We start from the raw sequence: 6,000 nt of genomic DNA, 5'->3' as shown, positions 1-6,000 counted from the left end.
TGGTCCTAGGGCTCAGGTCCTCCGAGAGAGAGAAAGAAAGAAAGAAGGAGAGAATTAGAGAGAGCCAAGATGTTCAAAATGTTCATAAATGACAAGCATGGTCAAATAATAATCAGGAATAAATGTCAGTTGGCTTTTCATAGCCGATCATTAAGAGTTGAAAACAGCAGGTCTGGGACAGGTAGGGGTTCCATAACCGCAGGCAGAACAGTTGAAACTGGAACAGCAGCAAGGCCAGGTGGACTGGGGACAGCAAGGAGTCATCATGCCCGGTAGTCCTGATGTATGGTCCTAGGGCTCAGGTCCTCCGAGAGAGAGAAAGAAAGAGAGAAGGAGAGAATTAGAGAGAGCATACTTAAATTCACACAGGACACTGGATAAGACAGGAGAAGTACTCCAGATATAACCAACTGACCCTAGCCCCCCGACACATAAACTACTGCAGCATAAATACTTACACAATTACACAATTACACACAATTACACATGTCACAAAGTCATCCTCAGCCTCCCGTGGCTCCAACTTCATAACCCCACCATCTCCTGGTTGAGGATGAGAATCACCGCCTGGGGACGAGGATGCTGGAGGACCTGCTTTCCTGCACCTTGTGGTTCCGCGTTGGTGGAGGGTGCTGTGAGTGCCCTCCAGCCTATCAATCTGTCCTCCCGAATCATTGACCCTGTGTACTGGGACGTAGATGTAGACATCTGCCAGACTCTGGAGAGCGAACCCGCTCTTTCTACCTGCCCACCAGAGAGCATCTATGTCCCCACGGGGGTGAGAGATCAGCTGTTGACCTGGGCACACACATCCATCACCGCTGGACACCCAGGTATCACCCGCATCATCCAATCCCTCTCCGGTAAATACTGGTGGCCCACCTTGGTGCAGGACATCCCTCTCTCTATGTTAACTCATGCACCGTTGGTATCCAATCCAAATCTCCCCGGCACGCTCCAGCAGGAAAACTACTTCCCCTTCCTATGCTTCAGCGGCCTTGGTCACATCTGTCCGAAGACTTTGTAACTGATCTCGCAATTTCTGATTGTTTAACCACTGTTATGGTCGTTGTTGACAGATTCTCTAAATCCTGCCGTTTTATCCCTCTCTCCGGTCTACCTATCGCTTTCTAGGTCTCTGAGGCACTATTCCAGCAAGTCTTCAGGCACGATGTCCTTCCGGAGGACATCGTTTCTGACCATGGTCCTCAATTCACGTCGCGGGCCTGGAAAGCCTTTATGAAGAAGCTGGGGGCCACGGTTATCCTCACATCCCGGACACCGGCCTCAGTCCAACAGGCAGGTGGAGAGGACCAACCAGGAGCTGGGGAGGTTCCTAAGGAGTCACTGCTAGGACCGGCAGGGGGAGTGGGCCCGGTTCCTTCCCTGGGCAGAATACGCCCAGAACTCACTTCGTCACTCCTCCACTGGGCTGACTCCCTTCCAGTGCGTCCTCGGATATCAGCCGGCCCTGGCTCTGTGGACTCCGAGCCAGACCGAGGCCCCTGCAGTGGACAGAGTAGTTCCAACGTGCAGAGAAAGTATGGAACGATGCCCACGTGAGGCTCGAGCGCGCTGTCCGCCGTCAGAAGGATCAGGCGGACCACGTAGCTCTCCACCAGGAACCTCCCGCTCTGCCTGCCCTGCCGGAAGCTGAGCCCCCGGTTTGTGGGGCCCTTCAATGTCCCCTGGAGGGTTAATGAGGTAACTTACCATTTACAACTCCCCACCAACTACCGGATCTCACCCTCTTTTCATGTTTCCCTCCCCAGGCAGGTGGTTCGTGGTCCCCGCTGCCTATGCCATCAGGTCCCTACTGGACTCCCAACGTTGTGGGGGTAGGCTTCAGTACCTGGTGGACTGGGAACGGTATGTCCCAGAGGAGCGCTGTTGGGTTCCAGAGGCCGATATCCTGAACCCCAACATTGTCTTCGATTGCCATCTCCGCCGTCCGGACCGGCCCGCTCCTCGCCCTTGGAGCCGTCCTATGTCTGGAGCCGAGCATCGGAGATGGGAGGGGAGGGTACTGTCACGCTTACTCCGGTTCCCTCTCTCGCTCGATGTCGCCGGTTTACTAATCACCGGTCCTAGCAACCCATATTATGCACATCTGGCAACCATCATTACGCACACCTGCTCCCCATCGTTATGCACACCTGGACTTCATCATTACCTTGATTAGTTCCCCTTTATTTAGCCCTCAGTAGCCTCAGTCTTCAGGCAGTATTGGTTTTGTTTACGTTCAGTACGCTACTCCTGTTTTGTTTATCATCATGTTTCTTATTAATAAACTCACCTTCTGCACCTGCTTCCTGACTCCCTGCATATATAGGCACCAGCTCTGAGTCCATGTCAATGCTTAAATCACATAAGACACATTTATTTTAGGTCTGGAAGAATACAAACACATTTGGATTTGTGAGTGTAATTCCCCTTTAATTGCGCATCTTGCCCTTTAATTGCACATATAGCAAGTGAGGAATGTGCATCTAATATAAGGGCTAGTGATGGTTCTGTACTGCTGCTGCTCATTTCATGGGAAAATTTTAAAATAACAAATAGTAGATACAATTTATATACTTACTCGTGATATACTTCTGCCAGGTAAGCCTACTTTGCAGTTAACATTTAATTGAGAAGGTTTTGGGGAAAGTATTTATATCAACCCATAAGATGGTTATCACATAATAGCCGCTCGGATTGGAGGATGCAGAGAATTTATTAAGCTTTCCTGAAAAACTGGGCCTGCCAGGAGCTATGTGGCCATATTATTATAGGATGACTTGGGAGAATCATGATCTGCAACAGACAGCGCATTCAGTATCAGAAGTAAAAATACAGCCAGAATGCTACTGTGCTTTTCTAGACCTTATAAATTGTTGAGATTAGGCCCACAACTGATCCAAATGGAATGAAACCTTCAAATCACAAATCACTATTCAAATGACATTTTCACTGCAGAATTTTGCACTCTTGAAAACAATAATGCAATTATAACTTAAATTGTGGTGTTGTTGTAAGTTAGACTTGGGTAGGATAGTTGTATTGTCCCAATCAATAGGGGGGCTTTTTGAACTGCATGCTTCATGTCTTCATTGTTCTTTCATGCACAATAATGCACCTGGCCTCTCCGGTCTGCTGCCTATCAGCTATTCCCATTTGTTCTTGTGGATTCATATTGAAAATGTATGCAGCTTTAAATACTTTTATGTGTGGTATGATTGCTAGTTGGTCTATTGCAGATCCAGACAAACGATCCACCTACCACTATTGACACTATGAATGGTGGATACAGGGCAGGATATACAGTTACACTGGTAGACTATATTGACCTGTGGCATAGTAAAAGTTAGCGCGCGGAAAAGCGTAGTGCATAAGGGAAATACCAAAACACCTTGGTATAAGGATGGTGCCCGCAAGCAGATGAGGAAATTTGGCTAGGATGGAAGAAATATTCGCAAAAGAGCAATTGTAAACCAGGGAAAAAACGCAATTCCCTCCCCTGTGCCCAATAAAAAACAACACAACCCTCCCCAAAGCAAAACAAACAGTTTGACAACCCTCCCTAAATTTAAATCGGTCCTTAAATATAATCCAAATCAATTTTGGCAATCCTCCCCTAAATTTAAATCTGTTCCTAAATATAATCCAATTCAATATTGATCACTGATCATGATAAGCCAAGGCTCTCAACAGCCGAGCTATTCAAATGAAATGTGTATTAACGTTTAAAAAGTCTTGGCATAAAAAACAATGAAAGATAGTTTTGTTATTTTTCAAGCTATTTAACTGCCAGTGGTAAAGTGGACGCTCACCGCAATGACAGGAAAAGGAGAGAGAGAGTGTACTGTGATTGGGTGTGTGTGTACTGTTCACACACTCTCTAAGTCAGATGTCTCAGACCTACTCACAGATGTTGACTGTTGCAATATTAAAGTGTCTTGTGTAAATGTCATTGAGTGAGAGGCAGGGAGAGGTAAAAGGGGACAGGACAGACACTGAGGATCACTCTTACCTCCTCTTCTCCTTATGACAGATGGCTAATGCAGTATTCAGCAAGACATCTCCCAAAGCATAAGGACACTAACACTGCCACCCACACATGCTGTATGGAGAAGTGCACACACACCCACCCACCCACGCACGCACGCACGCACGCACGCACGCACGCACGCACGCACGCACGCACGCACGCACGCACGCACACACACACACAATGGATAAATAGCCTATATGTAGATTTAGCTTATACAGTGCCTATAGAAATTCTACACCCCCTTGAACGTTTTTCACATTTTGTTGCGTTACAGTGGGATTGAAATAGATTTAATTGTAATGTTTTGTCATTGATCTACACAAAATACTCCATAATATCAAAGTTAAAATAACATTTTTAGAATAACTAAAATATCGTTGTTGCAAAAGTATTCTCCCCCTTTGTTTAGACAAGCCTAAATTAGTTCAGATGTAAAATGTATCTTAACAAATCACATAAGAAGTTATATGAACTCACTATGTGTGAAATAATAGGGGTTGACATAATTTTTTAATGACTACTTCTTCCTCTGTCCCCATACAACATCTGTAAGGTCCCTCAGTCAAGTACTGAATTTCAAACAGATTCAACTACAAGACCAGGGAGCCTCACTCTGTCAAGTTGGTTGTTGATCATTGCTGAACAGCCAATTTCAAGTCTTGCCACAGATTTTCAAGAAGATTTAAGTCAAAACTGTAACTTGCCCACTCAGGAACATTTACTGTCGTCTTGGTAAGCAACTCCAGTGTAGATTTGGCTGTTTTGTAGGTTATTGTCCTGCTGAAAGGTAAATTCCTCTCCTGGTTACTGGTGTAAAGTAAACTGAAGTAGGTTTTCCCCTAGGATTTTTCCTGAAGAAGACTCACAGCTGTAATCGCTGCAAAAGGTGTTTCTAACATGTATTGACTCAGCGGGGTGAATACTTATCTAATCAAGGTATATTATTGTTTTGTATTTCATGAATCTTTAAAAAAAATTAGAATTTGTGGAGATCGTTGATAAAAAAAATGACAATTCAATCCCACTTTGTAACAATAAAATGTGAAGAAATCCAAGAGGGGTGTAGACTTTCGATAGGCACTGTATGTTAGCCTTGCTTACGCATATTCCTTCCATGTTTTCCCCTGCGCCAGCAACACATCCGTCAATGTGACTCTAGTGCTTGGGCTTACAAATGAGCACTCACCACCAGTGACCTTGCATGCGGACACCCTCTTGGCCTCCAGTCACATGATTGCTGGTTTTGCCTTTTCTACCTGATAGCACTGGAACTGTTTGGGTTCAGTATAGAACATGCTGGTGATGGAATGTTTCCTCCTCGGGTTATATGGTGCACAGAAGTCATGTTTAGGTACCGGTACTTAATAATGAAAGGAGTTTTTAGAAATAAATAATACAATTTTGATGGCAGAGAATAGAGAGTGGTTGGTCTGCCATGAAATCAACCTTGATGCATTGACACGAGTAGAGCTTCTCTACTGTTTTAATTATTTAAAAGCTTGGTGGAGGAATGTAAGACAAAGTCTATGTGTGGTATTTGCAGGGCTCTGGGGTCTGCCAAAGCAGTTTGCGTGGATCTGTGTTAAAGGGCTAGCTGTATCTGCTCACGTATACATTTAATCCATCCCAGTGTGTGTGTGTGTGTGTGTGTGTTCGCGTGCTCTCTTACCAAAGGCAGGCTCATGCCTTGGGTCATTTCCAAGACTGCAGATTGTACTGAAATTATTGGAATGGTTTTGATTTAGTTTCATCCATATCCATCTGTGTCACGTTCAATATATCACAATTTCCCATTTAAATGATCCACTCAAGTATAGTTTTGATTAATTTCAAAATGATAATCAAGTTATAGCCATGTTGTCTATTGGTTTTCAATGGCTCATTGTGCCTGTTGGCCTGCTACTGGTAAGCACCCTACTGTCCCCTACTGGTTACATTAACACTAAAGTCAATTTCTGTCAACT

The sequence above is a fragment of the Salvelinus namaycush genome, chromosome 26 (genome assembly GCF_016432855.1).
Source record: "Salvelinus namaycush isolate Seneca chromosome 26, SaNama_1.0, whole genome shotgun sequence".
NCBI lineage: Eukaryota > Metazoa > Chordata > Actinopteri > Salmoniformes > Salmonidae > Salvelinus > Salvelinus namaycush.
Note: the sequence above shows the minus strand (reverse complement) of the source record.